Below are 8,486 nucleotides of genomic sequence, written 5' to 3'. Positions count from 1 at the left end.
CTCTAAGCGTGGGAATCGCAAGGCATCGCAGGGAATTCGCGATCAGGTTTCAATTTCGTTTAAATTCGCAAAAGTTTCATTTCAGAATTTTATTTTCGGTTCTAGGAAACTCGGTTGAACCGAACGGTTAGGAATCTAGGGTTCGTTTGTTTTGATTCCGGGGTTATAGTGCGAATTAGATTGATTTGGTTGTTTTGATTATTACACGATTCGGGTAATCGGGGTTGTTGAGATATATTGAAACCAAAAGGAAAGTTTAGTAAAAGTGAAGATTATTCGACAAGAAGAAATGTCAGGAGCAACCGGGCAAAATCCGATAAATGGAAATTCTCTTTCCCAGTTTCAGTGTCCGATTCTGAAACCAACAAACTATACGGTTTGGGCTATTCGTATCAAGACGATTCTTGAAGCGAATGGTTTGTGGGAAACGATTGAACCGGCAGAAAATGCAACGGTAGACACCAAGAAAGATAAGTCTGCCATTGCATATCTGTTTCAAGCAATACCAGAAGACGTTGTATTGCAAGTTGCAAGTTGTAAAACTGCAAAGGAGATTTGGGATAATCTAAAGATTAGACATGTTGGCGTAGATCGGGTACAAAAGGCGCGTATGCACACGCTAATGTCAGAATTTGAAATGTTGCAAATGAGGGATGACGACACTATTGATTCGTTTACCGCAAAGATTAATAGTATCGTTACCCGAGCAACAGAAGTAGGAACGACAATGAGTCAATCGACTCTAGTACGCAAACTCTTAAATGGCGTACCGGATAGGTTTACTCAAATCGTTGCCTCTATGGAACAATACTCCGATATAGAAACCATGACGCTACAAGAAGCAGTCGGAAGACTAAAGACGTATGAAGAACGTCTCAAGTTAAAGAAAGGAAATCAAGGAGAAAGCCAAGATAGGCTTATGTTCACACATCAGGATAACAATAGAGGAAGGCAATTTGGAAATCGCGGTCGTGGTAGGTTTAACCAGACGCGTGGAAATTGGCGAAACAACGGAAATAGGCAAAGTCCCAGAAACGAAGGATCTACATCAAGGCCCAGAAATGGAAATTCAAGAAATTGGAGGAAGTTTGCAAGAACCGACTTAAGTAAGATCCAATGCTTTAAGTGTCAGAAGTTTGGACACTACAAGAAGGACTGTTCTGAGAAAGACGAAGTGCAAGAGCATTCAAACCTCGTCGAGGAAGACGAAGCACCCGTATTGTTAATGACAATACAAGAAGAAAATGTTCAAGAAAGGGCTCTGCTAAACGAGGAACATATAAAACCAACAAGTTACGCCTCAGAAAATGAAAATCTATGGTACTTAGACAACGGGGCAAGCAACCACATGACAGGAGTGCGAAGTCACTTCAAGGACTTAGATGAAACGGTGACAGGGCAAGTACGGTTTGGTGATGGGTCACACGTAGAAATTAAAGGCAAAGGTTCAATACTACTGGAATGTCTGAATCAAGAACAAAAGATTGTTTCACATGTCTACTACATTCCAAGTCTGAAGACCAATATATTGAGCCTTGGACAACTTACAGAAATCGGTTGCAAAGTGGTTATGGACGGAGATTTACTTACTATCCGAGATCGAAACAGAAAACTACTAATGCGAGTCAAAAGATTGAAGAACAGGCTTTACAAAGTCAAGTTGAAAACTGGAAAGCCAATCTGCTTACTATCAAAGACCGAAGACACAGCATGGTTATGGCACGCAAGGTTAGGCCATTTACACTTTGACGCTATCAAGGAAATGACTCGTAAGAACTTGGTACATGGAGTTCCCCAAATAAGTCATGCTAGTCAAGTCTGTGACGCATGCTTATTAGGAAAGCATAGTAGGGCACCATTTCCAAATCAGGCAAAGTTCAGATCTTTAAAACCTCTGGACTTAGTCTATGGAGATTTGTGTGGTCCTATAACTCCACCAACACATGCTGGGAAGAAGTATATATTCTTACTTGTAGACGACTGTACTCGCTACATGTGGGCGTATTTACTAACTTCCAAGGATCAAGCATTCGAAACATTTAAGGAGTTCAAAGAAAAGGTGGAAAAGGAAACGCAGACCAAGTTAAAGATGCTAAGGACGGATAGAGGAGGTGAATTCACATCGGCTGAATTCAATAAGTATTGCAAAACCAACGGCATAGCAAGACAGCTTACAGCACCATATTCCCCACAGCAAAATGGAGTAGTTGAAAGGCGAAACAGGACGATGTTATCCACTACTCGCAGTATGCTAAAGGCAATGAACATGCCACAGAACTTTTGGGGTGAAGCAGTACGACACGCGATATACGTACTAAACAGGGTTCCGACAAAAGCCCTGGTGAACAAGACACCATATGAAGCACTAAAAGGAAGGAAGCCAAATTTAGAACACTTGAAGATTTTTGGCTGCACTGCTTACGCTAAGGTACTACCACTTCAACAAAAGAAGTTAGATGATAGAAGCGCACCTATGGTTTACCTTGGAATAGAAGAAGGATCAAAGGCGTACAGATTATATGATCCAGCAAAGAACAAGATATGTGTCAGTAGAGATGTAAAGTTCATGGAAGGTCAACCATGGAACTAGGATAGTTATATGGAAACGGTAGATTCAGGGAATCCCGAATGGACAAACTTTGTCATTCAAGAAGACGACATGCCACCAGAATTAGAAGAAAATGAACCAAGTAGTCCAGGCAGTAGCGGGCCACAACATGACAATTCAGGAGTAGATCAGACAGAAGAACAAGACTCCTATGTAACCCCGCCAGCATATTCATACAATCAGAACTCAGCAGGAAGTTCAAGCAGATTATCAAGTGGAAGTCTATCCACCTCTGAAAGTACAACAGGAAATATTAGCGACACTCCAGTAAGACTAAAAAGTCTCGAAGACCTGTATGAAGAAACAGAAGAGATTCAACTAGATCCACATGAATTATTACTCGCTGAAGAAGAACCAAGGAATTACAAGGAAGCATCTAGTGACAGAAAATGGATTGAAGCAATGAAGGCTGAGTTAGACTCAATAAACAAGAATAACACTTGGAATTTGACCGAATTGCCAAGGGATCACAAGGCAATAGGCTTAAAGTGGGTATTCAAGACTAAGAAAGATGCAAACGGAAACATTGTCAGACACAAAGCAAGACTAGTTGCAAAAGGATATGTTCAGCAACACGGAATAGACTTTGACGAAGTCTTTGCACCAGTAGCACGTATGGAAACAGTACGACTAATGTTGGCTTTAGCAGCATATCAAGGTTGGGAGGTACATCATCTAGATGTGAAATCTGCATTCTTACACGGAGACCTCAAAGAGGAAGTATATGTATCACAACCAGAAGGATTTATAAAGCCAGGAAATGAAGGAAAGGTTTACAGACTATCAAAAGCACTGTATGGATTGAGACAAGCACCAAGAGCTTGGAATATGAAGTTAGATCAAACCCTAAAGTCACTTAACTTTAAGAAGTGTACTTTAGAGAACGCAATCTATACAAGAACGAGTGAAGCCTCTACACTAATAGTTGGAGTCTATGTTGATGACTTGATAGTCACTGGAACATCAAAGAAGGAGATAGACATCTTTAAATCTCAGATGAAGAACAAATTTGATATGAGCGATCTAGGATTGCTAGCATACTATCTGGGAATAGAAGTAATTCAAGCAAGGGGTGAGATTGGCATCAAGCAAACAGGATATATCAACAAGATACTCAAAGACGCTGATATGTTATCCTGCAATGACACGAAGACACCCATGACTCCAGGAACACAATTAACAAAGACTGAAGAAGGAGATCTAGTAGATGCAACACATTACAGAAGCCTGATAGGTTCTCTCAGGTACTTATTGCATACAAGACCAGATCTATGTTACCCAGTCAGTCTACTTAGTAGATTCATGCAAGAACCAAAGGAGCAACACCTGAAAGTAGTAAAGCAAATACTACGTTACATCAAAGGAACTAAAGAGCATGGAATCATCTACAAAAGACAAGGAGGATGTAAGATCACAGGTTATAGCGACAGTAGTTTTGGAGTTAATACAGACAAAGGAAAAGGAACAACTGGTCTGGTATTCTACTTTGGAGAATCACCTATAACCTGGTGTACACAGAAACAACAAACAGTGGCACTATCATCATGCGAATCAGAATTCATGGCAGCCACTGCAGCAGCATGTCAAGCACTATGGCTTAAAAGATTGTTAAGTGAAATCACAGGCTGGAAGGAAGAAAAGATAACACTCAGAGTAGATAACGTTTCAGCAATAGCACTCATGAAAAACCCAGTCTTTCACGGAAGAAGCAAGCACATTGATACACGCTATCACTTCATAAGAGAATGCGTGGAAAACGAAGATATCTCAGTGGAACACATAAGTGGAGAACTACAACGGGCAGATATACTAACGAAGGCGCTAGCAAGGATCAAGTTTGCTACAATGAGGGAACTGCTCGGAATTCAAGATTTGAAGCAACTCATGGATGTTCGAGATTAAGGGGGTGAATGAAACCGGTTAATCTCTTAACATCTCATAGTTTAGATAGATAGTTAGTTATATAATTAGAAATAATATTAAGTGGCGGTTATGAAGTTGAAGGACCAAAGTTGACAAAGTGGAAGTTAGAAACTTCCCTCAATAACCGAATAGGTGTGTCTCTACACACACACCCATTCCCAATCGACACCAGGGAAAGGAACAAAGGACGCGACTGTTGGGATAAACGGACAAGATTCAACATGCCTCTTCAAGATCAAATCTTAACCACACATCCAAGAGACGTACCCTTTCACGAAGAGACACGTCTATTCACTCGTACCCGTAGGAAACTATAAATAAGGATAGTTAGATTCATTTGTACTTGTTCATTACATTCGAAATCAATTGTATATACTCTCAATTCGATATTGTATACATTCGGTTATTATCAAGTTATTCAAGTTGTTGTTATTCAAGTTATTCACGCTCATTAGAGATCAAGATCCAAGTTCGGGCCAACAATCACTTATATCACTGAGGTTTACAAATTGTTGCCAAATTAATCCAAATCTCTAACACGGGTAAAATTCAACGTTAAAAACTTATAAATGTGAATCGCATAAGGAAGGAGTAAGTTCGAAAATGAACTTTAGAGTCAAGTTTGAGTTGCTTTGTTTATTATTAGATCCTTCTGTTTATGTATATGTATGTATATAGATTTGCAAATTCAGTTCATCATCGTCATAATTAAACAATAGGAATTTTATAAAGCTATGAGTATCGAAATGCTCGTGTAAACTAAGAATTCTGGCTAGTTGTAAGTACACATGGAGCATATCGTGGTGATCACCCATAAACTACAACATCCCCGGCAGACTCCCATGCTTCTTGTTTCCCTCTAAACCAATCAAAGATCACCATAAACAAGAGAGATAATTGAGGTGTATGCTAGCAAGCGTAATTATATATTCTTATGTTCCCATTAATTCTAACTGTTTTTTGAATTAATTTTGACCATTCAAACTCTCTAACTTTTAATCCTAATCGTTTAAATTCACATTTTTCTTCTAGAAGGAGCAGTTTGCAATGCAGTTGTCTACTGATTATGTTTTAACCTCTCTTCTAACTCCCCACACGTTCTTCAACCACCATAGCCCCATTTTAATAAAACCCTTACAATCTGCAGTTCATCTTGCCATTCCAAAAGAAATAAGATCCGCAATTCATCTTATCGTGGTCTACTCATCCATAGAAACCATCGTCCTTATTTGAGAATTTAAGGTGCGATCGAGGCTCGAGAGGCCTGGTCAATCGGAGCTATCATCATCAACCTTGGTCGACTAAAGGGGGCAGTGACCGCACCATCATCAACTAGGTTCAATGCGTTCCATGTACATCGCTTAAATTTAAATCCAATTGTTGCTTCCCAGGTTTGTGATTTGCTGCTTTGGTATCTCTTCAAATGTCCTATATTCGTCATTCTTCTGCTCTATTTTTTTATGTTAATTCAGTCTTTTGATGCTTAGAATTGCTTGGAACACCAAATTAGCGTTTTGACAGAGTTTTATTGTTGATGTTATTTAAGATTTGTGGCATAATTTTTGATGAATGGTATGATTGATGTCATGATTTGGGAAATGGAACATTTGGAGAAGACGAACTCAATTCTCCGGAGTTGAAGCACTAACTTCAATTTGGTGAAACAAGAGCCATTTGATTCCGGTAATTTTGATATTGACGAAGCCGAAGGAGCGAGAGAAGAATGTTCGTATCACTATCACTTTATTCGCTATTTCTACTTACATGCTGCTCCAGTTTCTATTTAATTTCTAATTTCATCACTTTTGAAAAAATAATACAGGTTTAATCAGCGACGAAGAAGAGTAAAAACATCTCAAATGAAACCAACAACGACAAGCTTCCATACGTCCATGTTCATGCTCGGCGGGTCAAGCAACAGATAGCCATAGCTTAGCGGAACCAGTAACCATCTTAGTCAACATAAAATTGGTGCAATTAATTAAGCTTAACTTAATTACTGGTATTTTTATCCAATTTTGGTAGGCAATAGGAGAGAAGATAAATTCTTGACTGAAGCTTCATACAATTATTACAATTTTGTTGAACATTAACTCTAACTTTGAGTTTGATTAAACGTGGCTATTGATATCGAGTTAGAGATATCTCCAGGGAGTGCAATATTCAATCATGCAAAAAGGTTCTACGGGAAGTGCGAAGTTTGTACTCTATACCAGAAGCTTCATTTGCCAAAGCTTGCATCATTATAGATAAGGGCAGGGATACATATGTGTTAGCACTTAATTGCGAAATTGGATTTACTTTTGTATGTTTTTGTTGAATCAATTTATTTTAATTGGAAAAGGATGGGGAAAATACCCATGGACGAAATCAAGAAAGAGCTGAAGTTAGTTGATTTATCAGATGAAGCTATTGAGGATCTACTGCAAGTTCTTTCCATGAAGTCTTTAACTGAGTTGGACGGTAATTTTTTTTGCTAATTGGCAAGTAGGGGTGAGCAAATTATCAAATTAACCAAATCGTAACTGCCTTAACCAAATCGAACTTTTTACCGAAAGTTATGGTTCAGTTGTGGTTTTGGTGTGTGTCATAGCGGCATCGCTAAATTAACCGAACTGAACCAATTATACATATAGCCCAACTGTACGACTTATTACTTACGAGTTAAGATATTTATATTGCCCATACATTTCTGTTTCTGATGGTTTATTTTTGACCAATAATTAATCTTGATTGAACCCATACAATCTGTTTTATAAATCTAACAGGCCAACTCTACAGGATTTGCAAGATAGAGGAATAGAGGATACTTACATAGGCAAACAAATAGAGGATAAACTGACAATGAAAGTGAATTTTCAAAATGGAATGTGACAACAGGATATTCATCATCAAGAATTCAATAATGGCATCATTTATATATTTAGCTATCTACTTCTAACTTTTTAAAGATAAAAAGTGGAAACCACTGCATAACACACGGAAAAAAAGGTTAAAATGCAGTTCATGAAGAAAGAAAGTTAGATGAAAACAGTTGGATCTATACAGGTTGCAATGAACAAGTTTGCAATGAACAAGTGATCTCATATGAGATTACTTTGCTGCTATCTAAAGAAAAAAAATAACATTTAAAAGATAGAACTTCTGAATAAACTACACAAAACACAAAGCATAAATTTTAGCTATCCCACATCAGAGGTTGGAACAAACATTAGATGGAAAAGCCTAGAGAAAAGTTGAGGATTTTTTTGAAAAACTCAAAGCTTTTTTTTTTTCTTAAATGAAATGGTTATATAATTCATTTGAGTTCTTATATTGTTTAAGACCGGGTGGCAGATTTAGCAACGGATTTATCATTGCTTTTGACAGAAGATTTAACCAAGCCCTTTGGGAATCGTATGGTTAGTTCTTTTTAGTTCGTTTGTTGGATTTTTCATCTTTTTAATGTAATGTAAAGGAACCACTTCCTTCAGTATCACCAAATAGGTAGCCTTAAAAGATATCTCATTGATACGATTCTAACATAGCCCAATAAACATAACTGGACCCTTAACTCAATTGCAGCCCATACCCAGTCAACAGGGCCGGTGATGGGTAGGGGCAAGTAGGGCAATGGACCCAGGCCCAAATATCATGAGGGCCCAAAGTTTAAAAAAAAATCTATATGTTATGTATTTGTTGGGGGTCTTTGAAAAATTTAACCTAGTTAAACTTTGAAGTTATGTTTGTCTCAATTGTTTTAAACTTTCATTTTTTTTTTCCTTCAGAAATATGCCTCCTAAATATGCCGTACGGTTCGATTAAGTAGGTAAATTTAGATTATTTTGGTATGATACTTTTGTTTTGATAATTGTTATAACAATTCTTGCCATATTATGGTTTTCTATGTATGATTATTAGGTTTATATTATATGGGCCCGATTTATTTTCACTCGCACCAGGCCCAAAATGTTTC

General features: G+C 37.9%; 1 long non-coding RNA gene across 1 annotated transcript; it reads left to right on the top strand.

Moving 5' to 3' along the window:
- Positions 1–5,623: 5,623 nt before the first annotated feature.
- Positions 5,624–6,792, top strand: LOC118482110. The gene is made up of 3 exons (XR_004867270.1): positions 5,624–5,922; positions 6,078–6,256; positions 6,354–6,792. It is a non-coding gene; the product is annotated as an uncharacterized LOC118482110 (long non-coding RNA).
- The last annotated feature ends 1,694 nt before the right edge of the window (positions 6,793–8,486 follow it).

The sequence above is a fragment of the Helianthus annuus genome, chromosome 9, assembly GCF_002127325.2.
Source record: "Helianthus annuus cultivar XRQ/B chromosome 9, HanXRQr2.0-SUNRISE, whole genome shotgun sequence".
Classification (NCBI taxonomy): domain Eukaryota; kingdom Viridiplantae; phylum Streptophyta; class Magnoliopsida; order Asterales; family Asteraceae; genus Helianthus; species Helianthus annuus.
Note: the sequence above shows the minus strand (reverse complement) of the source record. Positions and strands in the feature narration are given on the sequence as shown.